The following is an 18,925-nucleotide window of genomic DNA, read 5'->3' on the forward strand; positions in this document are numbered from 1 at the left end:
CTCCATCACGGAATAGATCACCCACCTTTGCAACGCTTGCTCCTGTCCAATCTCGCAGGTTCTCCTAGCGGCCTCCATGAGGCAAATCATTCAACATCTCCAGGGGAATGGCTGGGGAGTAAGGGACTCGTGACTGCATTTTTTTGCAGGCAGCGTAACCAGCAGCGTTGTTCCACCGTAAATTCCAGAGTGTCATCATCAGTGGGGTGTGTCATCTTCAACAGTGCCCTTGTTGATCTGGGGAGCTCTGGGACAAATAGCTTTAACACCCCTCCTGGAGATCGTCTGCTAGCAATCCATTGGGTGAACCTCTGAAACCGGACTCTATGCACAACTTCTTTCACCAAACGGAGCTGATCAGCCAGTCGCCAATTACGGAAAAGTGGCCTAGTGTTTGTGGGATTGCTGACATGCTGAGGAGAAACAGAGTCTGTGACCACTCATGGAGTCACCAGAGCTGATACCCATTCAGGGCCCGCAGGAGTGAGGAAAAAGATAAACGCAAGCCCTGAGGTGCTGGGAGGCTATCGGGGAGAGACAGGTGCTCATCAACGTGATGTGCCACAGCTTACATTGAGAGGCCGGAGAGGAAGCAAGGGCCGACCCAATAGTGGATGGAAATGAGACAGGGGGCGGACCTGGCCCACTATAGGGGAGACCCAGAGAGTGCACACCAAGGCCTGGAATTTTACTAAATGTTAACAGCAGATCATTATCTAGACGCCTGGTGGATACACCTTGTTAGTGGTGCTGGGAGTATGCCAGTACTTCATGTATATATCAACTCAGACAGGCCAAAGGCATTCACCAGATACATCACAGGGATGTGGAGATATGGAAAAGAGTGTCCCTCTCCTACCCACCCACTAAGACACTCCTCTGGCCTGCAGCCTGGCACTGCGGGGGATGCAACTCATCAGGATCACCAGCATGCGGGTCGACAACCCTGAATCATATGTTGGCCCCACTCCGGTAATCATCCCAGCGTTGGGCCGAACTGTGCAGAGACAGATAGAGGAGAAGCAGGCTAGGCTGGACACTACCTCAGGCCGTGGACATTACTGACTCCCATTGCTCAGTGACTGATCCCCCACCACGCACTTCCCACAGCGCACATAATGGTGAAGCCTAAAACCACCAAACGAGCAATGACTATGGGCTGCTTGGCCACCATACTCAAACCTCCAGCTGATATGGATCTTCTAACACAAGTGAGCTTACCATTGGAAGAACACACAAACAAGTCTGATTTAATACTACATGCCATTCGCTAATCTAAGACCGCACTGGAGACAAAGATAGATGCAGTAGGTGCAGAGGTCGGTCTCTTATGAGTTGACCACAGGAAACTGGTGGACAGAGTGGATGATGCTGAATCCACCCTCACAGCAGTGTGTCTGACTGTCCAGGAGCTACACTGCAGCAGACAGCATTCAAAGACGAGGTTCGCATCCTTAAGATCAGGGTTTAAGACATGGCGGGGTGCTCCCACCATAATAACAAAGATCATTGGCCTGCCTCAAAAGATTGAGGGACCCAGCATGCAGTCTTACTAAAGAAGTGGCTCCTGGACACAATCCTGGCAGGTAAAGATACACACCTTTTTTCTATTGAGAGAACACACAGGGTTCTGGGACATCCATCACCCGATGTTCTGCCTCAGCTGGTGATGGCTTGTGTCCTTCAACTCACATGAACATGTGGTCCATGGCAATGTAGGAAACTGGCTCCGTATATACTATATCAAAGAAAGGTATAGTGTGCACAGAGTCCAGTGGATCCCCAAAGGTATAACAGAGACTAAAGTAGATAATACTAACTGCTCTATTTGTGGTAGTGTGGCCGAGCAGTTAGGCTTAACAGAGGGCGGTGTTAAGCATTTATTGCACACATTCAGGCAAGAAATGTTATCACACACTCAAAGACAGAATCCAGACCAATTGGTAAGTATAAAAAAGTTATACTTTGTATTTTATTTAAGAACCATGGGTTACTTAATGCAGGTAAGTTCTAATACTTTCAAAGTATCAAAGCTTTTTAGGTAGAAAGGTTTGTAAAATTTTCACGCAATACTTTTCTGTCAGAAAGAAAATACTTGGTATTCAGTATATACAGCTAGTGCAATACAGAGAGAACGCTATGCAATCCTGTGGGGAGAAAGACAGGTGATGGGCTTACAAGTAAGTACCCGGCTTACAGTTACAGTCTTCGGGTGGTCTCAGGCCAACACTACGGCAATGCCAGTCGAGGGGGACTGGGGACACCCGGAGGTGCTGGTTTCAGTATCTACGCCTTAACGGTTGATATCGGCAATGAGATAGACCCTTGCGGTCTGCAGAGAGTAATGTAGTAGGTTGGTTTTCAGCAGACCGCCAACACTGTTACAGTTGTGGTCGCTGGCGGCTTTCGTTCGCCTGGAAGAGTTCAGCCGTCATCAGACAGTCATGGTGAAGGTCGCAGTCAGGTGGTTCGGCCAGAGGCACCGGAGGAGGTCAACAGGGCCATTTGCTGGAGGGTACAGGTTCTCTGGCACCCGCTGGACACAGCTGGGCTCGTGGGGCCAAGAGGATCCCTCAAGGTCGTGGAGGCCATCCGGTCGCGGATGCTGGGGAGTAGATCCTTTAGTTCAAAGGGAGATTCTTGGCGCTTTGGCAAAGGTTGCAGTGCCTCCATGGTTTTTGCAGGTCAGGCAAGGTTTCTGGAGGGACAGCAGGTCCAGTGGTTGAACCGGGTGCAGGTGGTGTGGTTCTTGCCGAGTTTTGTCTGCTGCAATTAATTTACTAGTTCAGAAGCAGTCCTGGTCTGTCTTCTTCTTTGATCCATCAAATCTGAAGAGATAAGGTTCAAGGGTGCTCCTAAACACTAGATTTATGGGCATTACAGGGTGCACAGGTCAGGACCAATGGGTCCCTCCCTTGGGGTGTCTACACCCCCTCGTATACAATCCTCCAGAGGGGGCATAATCCTCTTCCTAATTGCCTGAGTCCCCTCATCTCAAGATGGAGGGGACTGAGATGTGTGTTTCACCTCGCCTCACCTCACCCACTTGAGGGGTGGGGTTGGTCACGGTGGGCACACCTCTCTTGCTGGCTAGGTTTTCCTGCCAGTTCTCACAACCAACAGGGGGTCAGAACCGTGGGATCCAGTTGCTGATAGCAGCAAAAGGCTGGGGGTAGCTAACAAAGATGGCAGGCCTTTGAAACTCCCTCTCTAGGGACCTTGCCCATCCTGGGGGAGGGGGCATGACACCTCGGCCCAGGTGTTTTTTTTGTTTTGTTTTGTTACCAGTTTTGTTTCCAGACCCAGAGAGCAGAGGGCTCCAGAAGCATGTCTGGTGGTGGCAGATGCTGGTAGACAGTCAGGAACCGCACCAGGGCTGGTCATGTTTCAAGAGGCATATCTAAGATGCCCTCTGAGTGCATTTTAGATTAAATCTGACACTGACATCAGTGCAGGTTTAATGTGCTGAGAAGCTTGATACCAAACTTCTCAGTCTTCAGTTAAGCCATCATGGAGTTGGGAAGATTGTGATGACGAACTCCAAGCCCATGTACTCTAAATGGCTTTTCTGCACTTACAATATCTGTGAATGGCACAGACACTGTAGGGGCACAGTGCTCATGCCACGGGGCCCTCACCTGTGGTATTATGCACCCTGCTAGAGGGGTCACTTGTCTATGCCACAGCCAGTGTTTTGTTAGACATGGCACCCAGGGGCAAGTGCCATGTCGACATTTGTGTCTATTGTCCCACTCTGACACACGATCTGCAGTAGCAGGGTGTATGTGTCAGGTGAGGAGTCTCTGAGGTTGGCATAATACATGCTGCAGCCCTCAGAGGCCTTCTCAGATCACAAGGCCCTTTGGTATCAGTGATGCAGTTTACAAGGGACTTACATGTGGACCAAAGGTTGTGCCAATTGTGGATGCAATGGTACAGGTTAGGGAAAGAACACAGGCCCAAGGAACCCGATTGGCAGAGACCCAGGGCACACTCAGTGATATAGAATTCCCCACCAACTCTACATGTCGCCCCACCAACACAACTTAAAACTGCCAGGGAGCAAAAGATATGGGAGATGACCAACGGACCAAAGTCCTGGAGTTTGTCCATAGGGTGTCCCCGAATGCCAAAATAAAATACACCCAGCTCAATTACCGACACCAGACCTACCTCTGCACATATTGCCTGTATGTACGATGGAGTGGCCTCCCATTGCCAATTCTCATAAGCAGGATTTTTCCACATGATATAGCAGTGCCCAGTTATTTCACAGTATTGGGAGGGAGGACTGGAGACCACCAGTATGCTTGTCGGGTGAACATTGTCACTGGTACCCTTGTTATGCCTGCTGCCTAACACTCCGACCGCAGGAATTCAAATACCATTCTAGGTTTATAGATCTGGCCCTTATGTTAGCGAAAAGAGACTTAGGAATAGCTTGGAATTCCTACCTAGCACCACTACTGAAACACTGGTTGGGAGACCTACTGAGATGAGCAAGAGTAGAACCCACTAAGATTGGGAGCCACTATGAGTGGAAGCCACTATGAGGATGGGACATGATACTATTAGAGCTTGAAGCTAAAGCCAATATGAGCCCTTCATGAGCTTTCATTCCCTTCTTGGGATCATCACTGCCAGTGGTGGTGTCTTACATCAAATATAAAAACTAAAATAAAAAAGACTCACAGAGTCTTCCATAACTCACAGATACTCATTAGCTTTGGGCAGAATGGGGGCCCCTGAAGGGCAGAGGAGCCCCCATGGTCTCCCCTGGACTGCAGGGGCGCGTGTTACACCCCTGACTGCTGTATCCGGGTTAGAACTTTCTACTACACAAAGTGCAAAACTACATGCTTTTGAAACCTCTAATGCAACCTTCCCAACTTACATGGTTGTGCACACTACTTCTTCATTTTACACACTCGCAATATATCACAGGTTATGTTTTCAAGACAAAGGAGACCTTAGCTTCCAGTGACCGCCTCAACTATCTTATATTTAGGTGCCACCTCTGATGTTATGTCTCTACACTTTGGAGTATGGTTGTAATACTCTCCGTGTAACAGTAGTATATACAGTTTACATATATCGTAAATGTATAGCACAGTTGTACATATTGAATACGTACACATTTAAATATGAGGTACAAAAGGTTGCTTTTAAAGTTTTTTGGTTCTTCAACAGTTTTAGCTTGTGTGTTAGCATAATTTGCTGCTAAGATCTCAGTTCCCTTAAGAGCTGGCACGCATGGGCCTCCTCCAATGCAGCTGTTATACATGGGCATAGAGAAGAATATAAAAAAGGTTATTTAATATTTTTTTTGTACATAATTTTCATTAAGACCCCTTCCAAAAATACCTTGTAGAAGTCACTTTGGGCATCAATGCACAAGAGAAAACACAGCATACAGAGCAAGCATGTTCTTTAGCAGAAAAATGTACTTTGGTTCCTATATGTTTATCCGGTCTACTAAAGCGGTACGAGGGAGGGGAGGCAAGTATCCGAATGACAGTAGTGTTCACCGTCATGTGTGTAGAAGTTAATTTACCTTAGTCCCTTAAATTGCTAACAAACGGATGTCAAATGAATGTTGATCTATATAAGAAAAATATATATGATATTGCACCAGTCAAGAGGTCTAAAAGAAGAAATGGTTTGTTGCCATTCTGGTAGAAAGACTAGCCACGTTTAATCAGGAGCATGGAGGATTCTGTAGTTTGGCCTATAGGAAGGCCTACCTGGTGAAAGTACTGCCAACCCAGACATATGACATTAAAGAATGGCTCTCCTGTAGTAAATTTAGCTTGGATACAATTGAAGCCCCAGTTCAGAGGCAGGTTCTGGGCCTGTGGAAGCCAGTCCCCCTCAAGGCTATGGAGCTTTTCTCAGATCCGACTAGAGCCTCATCCTGGCCACGTCTTTAAACTGGCAGTGCATTGTACTATGCACAGAACCTGACTTTCTGTTGTTCTTAATTAAGATGGAATAAAAATCTTTAAACACAACCTTTTGTACCTCAAATGCAATAGTTGTATGCATTCAACATTGACTACTATGTTCTACATTACCCATATGTGTCAGCAATAGCTCACAGGTCATGTCTACTCAGAGGAAATGCTGGATTGGTAAGTGTATTTATTTATCAAACGTGCCTTCAGGAGAAAACGTTCAAAGTTTGTCACTGTTATTATTATTAAAGGATCTTTCCTCTGTCAATCAAATGTGAAGCTGTAAATTGCAGCATCGGCTATGAAGTAGTGGTGATGTATCATAATGTTCAACACCACGGCCATATGTGATCATTTGCACCAATGAACCCAATTGCTCAAATGAACCCAGTGTGACAGTGGGTGTCCACTAAAAGTGGGGTTGAGGAACCTACTTTTATATACACACAACACAGTGTAATCCGGGTACAATGCAGCACACAAAAACAGGAAGTAGAATAGACAGAACCTTGAGAATCCAAATGAGTAGGTTCAGCTGTCTTCAATGATCTTGTAATTGTCTCGCCTGCACATCAGAGAAAGTTTTTATCATAATGTGCTGTATGTTGATCAACACAGCAGAAAGAGTGTCTCATGTCACCCCGTGGATATTAAAATTATCTACAACAGCAATATGGTTATCATGGGAGCAATGCTCAGACCTTCTGATTGATAAGTCTAACTGCAGCTTCCTCTCCTTAGAATCTGAGACAGGGAGGCTAAGCTGTATCCTGACGAACACAAGAAGTTGCAGCTTATGCAAAAGTCTCACTCCTGATCCTATTAGCGGGTACTGACTTGCTCCTGAGGCCATTTCTGTGCCCCCACAACTTCTTACCTGAAGTCGTCCAGCAAGTCCAAGTCCATGCATAAGCATAAGACAGCAATGCGGGACTCAACTCTATCCCACCACTCTAACTCCAAGGAAAAGGTGCGAGGGCGTCATGATGCCAGACTTCCACCTTCAAAGGAAACTCTGTGTAGCTGCAGATTCCTCTCTGTCTTCACTGTTCTGTGGAATGTCCTCTTTTTTATTATCCAAAAGGTCCAAGGTTAGGATTCAGCACGACGGTACCAACAATTGTTGACTCCCCTTGTCTGAGTGTGTGGAATGGGAAAGACAAGAAACTGACATCAGCGTGCAGGAGTGGTGCTTATATGTGGCTCCTTTCTGTTACTTCTGGGATATAGTTGAGTCAGTGCAGAGATGCATGGCACTACCCAGTGGTGTGCAGGAGTACTGCTGTAGAGAAAGTTTTAACTATGCAGTCGGGTGCCTGGGGATTATTCTAAGGTGAGGGAGTTACAGTTAGATAGAGTATCGACCAGACAGAGTGCTACAGAAGGTAAGCAACTTATGTATCAGTTAGAATTTTGTTGAAAACATATTTAATTAACTTTTATGCTAGCTGGTAGTAAGGGAGGCTTTTGTGTGCTAGTATATCTGGTAATGATTTTTATCACTTAACACAAGTAAAATGTTGAACATTTTGAAATGATATAAAGTTACATGCATTGAAGATGCCTGCCGGATGTTCCGAATTTTAGTAAAAAATTTCAGCAAGTACCACTTTTAGCCCAGACTAAAATCAATCTGCCAAAACTCATTACATCTGTGTTTCTCTAAGAAGCCCCAACAGTATGAATATGTTACACTATTCGGAATTAGCAGCATAAGCAATTTTCCCATTCTTTCAGGTTAGGGGAACCACCACCTAGTTCTGCATTACACAAAAATGAAAAATGCATACACGTCTAAAACATATTACTGCTACATAGAAGGGAAAATCTAAAATGGAGAAATAATACATCAGAGTGGCTTTTTCTTGCATTTGTCACACAAAAATGCATATAACTTGGTTTGTTTGGACTTTTCTAAAATTGTTCTGTTACCATCACACTTCATCAATAAGAGGCAGTGACCCTCATTATGAGTAAGATAAAATGTCCTGTGCTGATTTTACCTCTAATTACGCGTTTTACATGATGGACTGAAGAAAGATGTGGTCTGATCTATGCAAGTGTAAAAACATGTGTTTTCTCCCTTTCCAATCTGCAAAACTCATTCTACAACTTCTTTCGCTACTAGTGTTTTGATAGGTATTATTTTGAGTTTATATGAGCGGCAAATATCACATGTCTAAGTGCAATTTGGCTCAACTAAAGGGCAAGATCACAAATTATTTTTGGGGCGTTTTAAAGATGCTTTATTGAACAATAACATGGAATAAATTAAGCATTCACCAATGTAATATAGTGTGACAGAAAGCTACACTAGTAGCTATGACAGCTATAACTCATATAATTAAAAGTACCAAGTTAAAAAAAAAATTAATCATGGAGGTTTCATCAGTTCTTCAGCAGTGATTTATATACTTGACTAGCTTTGTTAGGGAAAGTTGTTAAAGGCAACCACATCTTTTCTTTTCTCCTTTTTAACTAATGCAATACGAATGACGTATGCTCTATCTAATGTATGATGAAAACAAACTGCATTCCACCAGGCTCTAAATAGAAATATTAGCACCATTTTTCCAATTAGAAGTATTTTAATGTAATACTACCACTATTAAAAGATCAATCAATTTAACAGTGAGGTAAAAAGTTCCACACTGAGGAACACTTTTTAAAAAATATATGTGATATTCTATAAGGAATATTGACATATAAATTACATTAATTTGATCCCATATCTGTTTCATGAAATGTTATAAATGTACACAAGTAAATAACATATGCATTAAGTCAGCTTGAAATGCATCACAAGACCAACATTTGTCCTGGGACACTAGTTTCAATTTTATGCAGGTGTAACAGACAGTCTGTTATAGATTTTTTAAAGTGTGTCGTATTAGCTGCTTTAGATGATGTGTGAAGTTTGGATCATCTTTTGTTCCACTTGGTGACGAACCATATGACATTGAAATCTGCCTCCCATTGTAATTTGATAAGATATTTAAGTCTAACATCATTAGATTGCCAAAGAAACCTATATAATGATGCCTCTTTAGAATGGAGTCTTAACAAAGATATAATTCCATTTTTATTGGGATATGACATATTGTCATTTTCTAACTGCCAAATATTACTAGAAATCTTATCAGATAATAGTGTATATTTAGTAATAAGGGAACACAGCAGATTAATGAGAGAATGAGTTTCATGAAAGGGTAATGGGAGAGGTATTCAAAGCATATCAGGTTGAAAATGATAACAATTCTTCAAAAGAAAAGGGAGAGATATACAAACTTTCCACATTAAGCCATATAGGCGTAGGCAAATCTTCATTAAAAGCAATACAATGTCTAATCTGTTTCCTAAAAAAAGCAAAGTGGTATGTCTGGAAATTAGATAAATTAACATCCTTTAGCATGCCTTTCCATGGCGGCGACGCCGCCATAAAAAAGCACTAATCTGACTGTATGCTAATATGGATGGCGGTGTCTTCCAGACTGGTCGACTAGCGGAAAACCGGCGGACAGTCTTCCCGTCCGCTGTGGTCCCCCCCCCGCCATAGTAATATGGCGGGGGGAAATGGGTGGCGGGCGGTGTATAATGTCGGGAGGATCGGGTGGCGATTCGCCCGACATTATAATAGACCCCTAAGTTTCTTGTTATTCAAGAAACAATATGCAATAAAACTGTTCAATACATTTAAAATAAATCTTTGGTATTTGAACTGGAATTGTAGAAATTAAATACATCACTAACAGAGAAAGCATCATTTAAATGGAACGGAGTCTACTCCACCAGGATAAAAAAAAGATTTCCATTTTGAACATACATTTCCTAATTTCTTTATGACAGTTTCAAAATGAATCTTAATCGTATCTTTTATTGAATTTGTAAACCATAAACCCAAATACTTAATTGCATTTAAATTCCAAACAAAACCTAAATCTTTGAAGGATTCTTTAGTACAGTACTTAAGTGGTAGTATTTCAGTTTTATCTGAATTTAGATTGTAGCCTTCAAAATTAGCAAATAATTGAACCTCTGCATGAAAAGCAGATATAGATTTGTCTGGATTAGAAAGTCATGAAAGAATAACATCAAAGTATACAGATAACTTTAATTGTGTATCATTATAAGGAAAACTAGAGATACCCAGAATATTCCTAATTCTAGAAATAAAAGGTTCAAACTCTAAAATAAATAAAAGTGAGGAATGAAGGCATCCCTGTCCTATACCTCTTTGGAATAAAAAAGAATTTGATAATTTACAAGAATAGCAGCTTTAGGAGCAGAGTATAATTGGAAATGTAATATTTTGAGTCCAAAACCAAAACACTTCAATTAAACATAAATCATCAGCCAACACAATAAAATGTTTTCTCAGCAACCAATGTATAAGCCATTAGACCATATGGTAATTTTGATGCGTCACTAAGAACTTTAAAGAAGCATCTAGTGTTATTAAAGGAAAAGCACCCTTAACAAAACTGACTTGTTCCAGGCCAATTCGTTTGGGTAAGATGACTGCAAGTCTCAATGCTAAAAGCTTAGCAAATTATTTATAATGTACATTAACCAAAGTTATAGGAAGATAATTTTTACATAATTGTAAATCATGCTTCTCTTTAGGAATTAAAATGGGTAAGAAGTTTCAAAAAAGTGAAATATTTTCAGTAAATCAGGGTTCTGAAAAATGAGAATAAAATTCATCAGTACAACCATCAGGTCTGCGAGCTTGCCAAATTTTACGTTTATTACTACATCAACGATTTCAGTTTGAGATATAATAGATTTGAATTGTATAAATTCTGCATACCCCAGAACAGGTTTTGGGATAGAGTGTAAATATTCTGTTATATGTATTTCAAAAGGAAATTCATAAAAAGCATTCAGGTGATTATAAAATGCCCCAAAATTATCTAAAATATCTTGGTCATTAGAAACTTCTCATTCTCTGAGTGAAGGAGGGGTCTCGCATCCCCATCTCTAGGCGTTGTCCCTTTTTGCCCCACAATCACCAAAATCTTCTGATATATCATTAGGTCTCAAGATTATTGAAGTTTCTTATAGATCAATTTTATGACACTTGTGTCAAGTTTTAAATAACATACTAATAATTTCCCAGGTTTTTTGTGCCCTCAATAATACCTGTCATGTTGACAAAGCAAAAAATAAGAGGCGTGTTCAGAGGATAGCTCATTGAATTTTAGTTTTTCTTTAATCACTTCTTTCAGTAAGACTTGAGAATTGGAGTTGTAGTGTTTGTATGCTAATGTTTTCATTTCTTTTGATTTAGCCATTAATGTTAAGTCATGTTGTTTTTTCTTTTGTTTTACATAGTCAACAATTATACCACAGGCTGGTGCTTTAAAAACATCCCATGTATTTGAGATAGAGGTGTCAATGGGATTATTAATTGTGAAACATTCCTAGTACATTTTGTAAAACTTAATATTGAAAACAGGGTCTGTAAGAAGTGAGTTATTAAATCGCTAATGTTTAGGATGAGGTTAATATGAAATTAAATCAAAATTTGTAATTACAGGCATGTGATCAGAGATCAATATATAATCTATTTCTGTATGCAAGATATTCTGGACCAAAAATATACTAGTAAATACATAATCAATCCTGGATTGCGTATGATGTGCTGGCGAATAAAGCATATACTCCCTTAGAGATAGATAATACAAAAGACATGCATCAATCTGGGATTTCTGGGAGCTAGCAGAACAAATACTCTTGTGCACTCTATTAGGTACATATTTGACTTTGATATTTCTGTATTGGACAGGATCATGCACTTGGTTACAATCACCCTGTACAATGAAGTAGTTCCCATCAAGGCTTTTAAGTGGATTAGTGACATCCTTCCAAAATGAGTTGTTCACAGTCATAAGACCATACACATTACACATTGTGAAACACATTTGCTTGATTACTATTTAACTGCAATCCATCTCCCAGGTCAGTACCTTTCAGCTGTGATACATCCTTGACATTCAGATTTAAGTTAATGAAGATAATCGTCACATTCCTTTTTTGTAAGGCTAGAGACACAAAAACTTACCAACCCAGCATTTTATTGATTTCATCTCTTCTAACTCCGGTAAATGTGTTTCCTGTAATAGAGCAATGTCTGCATGCAGCCTAGCTAAATGTGTCAAAACCCTTTGCCTTTTAATTGGGTATTACAAACTCTTAACATTTTATGATATTATTCTATATTTGAAAAGTAAAGTAACATATCAAATATAACCTGCCTATATTAGTAAGGACATTAGAACAATCAATGTCATTTACAAACTGAATAATGTATTGAAGTAAATACTCAAGAAAGTAGAAGAAGAACAGAAAAAGAAGATAGATTATAGTAAGAGATATAGAGTTGGAGCAAAAAGGAAAAGGAAGATAACAATTCCAAAGTTTGTGTCTAGTTTAATAGTGTCACCACCATTCTATCTGTAACATGTTGTACACGTATACATAGTGTCCCTTTAGGCATGTACTCATATAATTGTAACCTTCTATCTTCATGAATAAGGAAGAGTGCTCAGCAATGCTAGTAGGCAGGATATTTACTCTGATGTGTGGACTCTGGTGTTGTGTGTGTATAAGACTTATTTTTTTTGTTTAAATCTGTTTTTATTGACTTTCTTTGCATTCTTATGAAAGGCAACAGATGTTTGAACAGCTGCCCATACTTATAACGATCCAACAACAAATTGGCATACATTTCTCTTTGCGTAGATGCTATGTGCACCGCTAATAACATACGGTTCTATTCCGTGGAGGATCAAATATGGCCTAGGTGCTCAATCAATGTAACAAATTGCATAGGTTACAGCTTAATCATATTGAAATACCGTAGTAATGTCCCACATAGTCCTTCCCGGTTATTTACCGTGGGCTTCCAAACAGATGATATGACAGAAAACAAAAACAACAACAACAACTTTGACCAGTTCCTGTGGATTTATCCCCCCGCTGCCCCTGTACACTTCACCCTAGTGCTTCCTAAACAGCCTAATAGGTGTCTCCCCTTACTAGCTAGCGGCAACTGCTGCTATACAGGTAATCAACTAATTCACATATGTTCCTGGAATATCATAGCCTTTCTCTAACAGTGTGTGTGCTTCCCTCTGGGTGCTCATGCTCCTCCCACCCAGACCGTCCCCCAGAGCCTTCCTCCTCCGACTGTGTGTAGTGCTTGGATGAGTCCCTCCCAGTGGGGTGCTATGGGGTCTTTACGCAGCCCCAATGTTTCTTCTCGTTGAATGGAAATACCCTCCGCTTTGGCCCATGCTAACAGCGAGCAACGCCACGCACGTGTGTGTGTGTGGAGGGTCCTGCGCCTTACATAGCTTAGTTAAAAGGCGCTTAGCGACCACCATCCCCAAGTCTGGAAACAGGGAGGTTACTTTTGTGGCGGGGGTCCTCCTAAAGTGGTGCAATAGGTATAAGGTCCATTCATAGGGTATGTCTCGACCTGTGCATGTATGCAACAACCTACTTATTATGTGCCAATATCAACTCAGCCCCTTGTTCTGCACATCTCAGACACGCCGCATCTGTGCAGTGAAAGTACCTGTTAATCATCGCAGGCGTGAGATATGCTCTATGAACGATGAATAATTGTATTTGTCGGAATCTCATATTTCTGGGTATGCGCACTGGACTCTTAAGTATTCTCTCCCATTCTTTATCTGCCAACTGCCGCCCCATGTCCAGCTCCCATTTACGGCAGAGCGGATCTAAACTCAACGCTGCATGGGTACGGAGCGACGCCGCGAACCAGCGTATAAGGTGTCTTCCACGCACAATGACGTTTAAATACTGTATAGTGAGGTGCTGACTTGGTTCCATGGTTATGTCTCCCCATCTGATTGTCAGTGTCGCTACTAATGAGTGGTGTGTAAGGAATTGCCCCGGTGGGAGCCCCTCATCTTCAACTAACGACTCATACGGTATGAGTGCACCATCTCGGTACAGGTCTCCCAGGGTCTGTAAGTCGGCTTCCCACCATTTCATGAGTGAGAGGGATGTGAAAACCCCGGCCCACTAGGTGATCCTTCTAGTGGTATTGCTGGCGCATAGGGGACAATAGTTCTAGTAATGTATAGGCACCTGCAATAGCATTTGTATGCCACTGCCAGTAGAAGCGGCGTAGGTGGCACGGCTCTAGTGGCTGGGTGGAAGAGTCTAACTATTTGCTCTAGCGAGTATGGTGGCAGCGTGGTCGCCGTATCCTCTCAGCCCCTATCCGTGAGCCAGCGGGCTATCCACTGCACTTGGGCGGCTAAATAATAGTGTTCAAAACAGGGCGCGGCAATGCCTCCCTGATCAGTGGGCAAGTACAGTTTTGCTAGTACCATTCTATGTCGGGCGTTTCCCCAGATAAAGTCCCTAAGTAATTTGGTGAGCGTGGTGAAGAAGGTCACCGGAACATATAACGGCAGATTAACAAAATAATACAGGAGCCGGGAAGGATTACCATCTTGGCTAACGCTACCCTGCCAGTGACCATCAGTGGAAGTGTGTTCCAGAATCGTATCTGCGATCTGACTGCTGTTAAGGCACTTCCCAGGTTTCCATCAAACAAGTCTTTCGGCTGACGATAGATCTGGATCCCCAAGTAGCGGAAAGTGAACTCTCTCCATTGCACCTCCGTACCATTCAGTGATGCGGCCTCCCTCGCTGAACGCATAGATGCAGGATTTGCCATCATTCACTCGGAGCCCCGATATGGCGGCAAAGTCTTGTAAGTGGTACATTGGTTGATCAGGTATGTTTTCTATGTCTTTCACATAGACCAGCAGGTCATCTGCGTAAAGTGACACTTGATGTACCACATCTCCCAGTGGAATACCTTCCCCCAGTGTTGCACGTATCGATGCCGCTAGGGGCTCTATTACCAGTGTGAACAGGAGGGGTGATAGGGGGCACCCCTGCCTAGTACCCCTTCGCACCGGATTGGCATCAGAGATGTGCGGGCCCAGTCGCACTCGGACCATGGGATTTTTGTATAGTAAGTTGACCATCTGAAGGAACCCCAGGCACAGTTCATATCTCAACAGTACTGTCGACAGATAGCCCCACTCTAAGCAATCGAATGCCTTCTCCAGGTCTAATATGAGACATCCCGCTCTGGGCCATTCCTGTATGGCATCTGTCGCCACCCTGAAAAACCTCCGTAGATTCAGCGATGTGCTCCGTGCAGGTACAAATCCGTTTTGGTCAGTGTGGACCAGTTCAGGGACTACTGGCGCCAGTCTGTTTTCCAACACCTTAGTGAGTATTTTATAGTCGGTATTGTGTAAGGCTAAGGGTATATACGAGCCCAGGGTTGTGGGGTCCCTATCCGGCTTTAGCAGGGACATCAGGTATGCTTCTTCTGTCGATGGGGTACCAAAGGGGATGATGGACGGAGCGTTTGAGCAAATCAAACACTCACCCCCAGTCAACTGATCTCGGTTTAATCCATCATCATTGTTAGACCTGGCATCTTTGGCGTGGTTTCCCCTGACTTTTTGCCTCTACCTCCTGTATTTTTTACGCTATGCTGGATTTCGTTTTTGCTGGTTTAGATGCTTTGGGCACTTTGCCACTGCTGACCAGTGTCAAAGTGCAAGTGCTCCCTAGGTAAATTGTTATTGTAATTGGTTATCCATGATTGACATATTTGTTTCACCTGTCAGCCCCTAGTAAAGTGCACTGAATGTGCCAGGGCTGGTGATTCAAATGCTACTAGTGGGCCTGCAGCACTGATTGTGCCACCCACATGAGTAGCCCTAAAATGATGTCTTAGGCCTGCTTGCAGTGCCTATGTGCAGTCCAGGACTGCTATGTCGACCTGGCCAGTGCAACCACTGACCAGGCCTTATCCTTCCCTTTCTGTACATGTCAGGCATCCCTATGGTGGCCCTAGGTACCCCCTGGGCTGGGTGCAGTGTATCTGAAAGGTAGGGCATGTACTGAGGTGTGTAACATGCCCTGGTAGTGAATTACAGCCATTTTCGGTTTTCACTGCTGAGAGGCTATCTTGCCCATAGGACAGAATGGGGGAGGCTGTTTACATGTTTATCTTCCCCTAAAGGCAAGATAGAAAATCCAAGTTTGGTATCTTTGTGTTCAGAATTTAATTATACATCTTTTTAGCAAGATGGTTTTTAAATTCACTGTGTGAGAATAGCACTTTTTAGAAAGAAGCTATTCTCCTGTTTAACCTTCCTGTGTGTCTGTGTGCAGATTGGCTGACTGGTGTCATGTGATGGGCTAGGTGGCTCCAGGAGTCTGGATGAGTCAGCAGCAGGGTGAATAGGGAGATCTGCTCTAAATGGGTGGGAGGAGTAGCCCCTGGGTTTGAGTAGGGCTGCCTCTGCCAGCACAATGCCGGCTCCACCCCCTGCAGGCCAGGCTGAGGACTCTGCCTCTGCCAGCACAAAGAAGGCTTCACCTCCTGCTGAGCATCTAATGACCCTGCCCCTCACTCTGAAAGGAACCAGGTGCTCCAGGGCAGAGCAGACCCAGGAACCGGTTTGAGCAGGGGAATCCCCCACTGAAAAAAAGAGAGACAAAGACTTGGAGGGGTATAAGAAGAGGACCCCAGACACCTAAACTTTAGATCACTGTGGAACTAAGAAGGAACCTCTGCCAAGGAGAAAGCTGGAAGGAACTGAAGAGGAGAAGACTGCCTGCTTGCTGTTTTGCTTTGCTGCCAAGGAGAGGGGGAGGACTATGCTGTGTCCCCTTCTTTTGATTCTGATCTCCAAGGGCCTGAGGAGAGCTGGCTCCCTGTTAAGAAGTCCCAGGAACAAAAGGACTTCACCACCAGCTCCCCTGGAACTCTGCTGAGGGAGTTCTGACCTGCCTTGGAGTGCTTGCCTAGTCTTGGGGCCTCAGGAGGTCGTTTTGCTGTGTTTGGGAGCTGGAAAGCAGAAGCGTGAACAAGAGTAACTGGTACCCATCGCATCATCCATCATCCGGTTGCGAGTCGCAAGAGCGAGAGTGCGAGGAGAATTTCATCGTGGCGTCATCGCAGCACCCAGAATCCCCGCATCGCCGAGTGCGTCAAGCAGCGTCCCGGTGCGTGAAGATTCCTGACGCTGCGAGGGTCGTCGCAGAACCAGTTTGCGGGCCGCACGACTGCCGGTGCGTGAAAGTATCCAGTCGCTGCGTGTGTCGACGCAGAGTCCCGTCCTGTGACGCATCGAGGGTTGCGGAGCCAGAAGTCAGCGCTGCGCCGCGCACCGCGCCGCACCCAAGATCATCGCATCGTACCTGTGCATGAAGCTTCCCCCTAAGAAACCTACGCAACGAAAGCCAAAGTCATAGCATCCTCCCCATACAGATCGGAGCCAGCGCATCCACCTCTGCTGCGTGAAGCAGGGCTGCTGCAAAGCCTCCCCAAGGTCTCAGGAGTATCGTATCGCCTTTGCCATCTTCCTTGTTATAGCTTTTGGGAACCTTAGTGCAACTACAGGTACTGTTGGGCACGAGAGTGTCGCATTTTGTGCATTGAGAGTCGCATTGTGCAGGACACTGATTTTTACATCCTTGAGTACTTTCTGCAAACTCTTGAACTATCTTTAAAGTAACCTTTTTAATTGTATGTTGGTTTTTCTGTAGTATTTGGTCTTGTGAAGTTTTTAGTAAAGCTACCTTATTTTTCTAAAACTGGTGTGGAGTAAATCTGTGGTGTTTTCACTGTGTTACTGTGAGTGTTGGTACAAATACTTTACACATTGCCTTTAATAGCCTAGACTGCTCAGGCCAAGCTACCTAGAGGGTGAGCAGGGGTTATCTTAACAGTGTATCCCCCTTTCCCTGACTAGAAGCAAGGGTCCCTACTTGGACAGTGGTACCTACCCTGCCAACTAGAGACCCCCAGATCTAACATTGGTGGTCAGCGGTGAGGATTGAACTTGTATTTGTACTTGACCCACAGTAATTGGTGTACATCACTAGGAGAGCAGACCATTACACAGCCACATACTGCTGATTGTTGATTTTTGGTTCTATTTTTGAATAACTCTTCAAGAGCATCATGTCTCAGGTGGCAACAAGTGAGAGGGCAGAATTGGAGTTTTCCATTGAGGATCTGTATTCATACAGAGTTGAAGATCTCAAGCAATTCTGCCAAGACCTTGGTTGCCCTGTGAAAAGCGGATCTCGAAAGGATGTGCTACAGAAAGCCTTGAAGGCCTGGTGGGAGGCCCAAGATGGAAATAATGCAAATGGGGGGGATGGTTTTGAACCCCCCGATTTGCCTGTGAGCAACCCAGGCTCAAGGGCTGGCAGCTCCCATTCCAGTAGGGGTCTCACTCCAGAGGAGTTGGAGGAGAATCAAAGAGTGAGGAACCATGAATTGGAAATAATGAAAATGAAAATGAAGCAATTAGAAGTAGAGAAAGAAAAGGCGGCGGAGGAGAGCAAGAATGCCCGTGCCTTGGAGGAGAAGAAATTGCTTCTAGCTCATGAGTTGAGCATGAGAGAACTGGATATCAAGGCCAAGCAGGCGGAGTCCGGTTCCAATGGTGGCAGCGCACAGCCAGTGCAGGGGGTAAAGTATATATCCCCAAGGATTTGGTACAGAATTATAATAGGAGTGAGGATATCTATGCCTGGTTTACCTCATATGAAATTGCGTTGAGAATGAATGGTGTGCCTGAACAGCATTGGGGGGCGGGCCTGTGGAAACATTTTGAGGCTTCTGGGAGGATTGCTCTAGAGCCCTTGGAATTAGCAGGTACCATGACCTACCCCAATATGAAGGAGGCCCTATGTCTCAGGTATGGACTTACTCCAGAACAGTATAGACTGCAGTTTAGGAACTCCAAGAAGAAAGAGTCTGAGACTTGGATGGAGTGTGTGAATCTGTACTCGCGTGCACTGGAAGGTTGGATGAAGGGCAGCAAAGTAACTGATTATAAGGGGTTGTTACATTTAATTAGTTGGGAGCACTTGAGTAGTCTATG

This window comes from Triturus cristatus, chromosome 10 (assembly GCF_964204655.1).
Source record: "Triturus cristatus chromosome 10, aTriCri1.1, whole genome shotgun sequence".
In the NCBI taxonomy this organism is placed as follows: domain Eukaryota; kingdom Metazoa; phylum Chordata; class Amphibia; order Caudata; family Salamandridae; genus Triturus; species Triturus cristatus.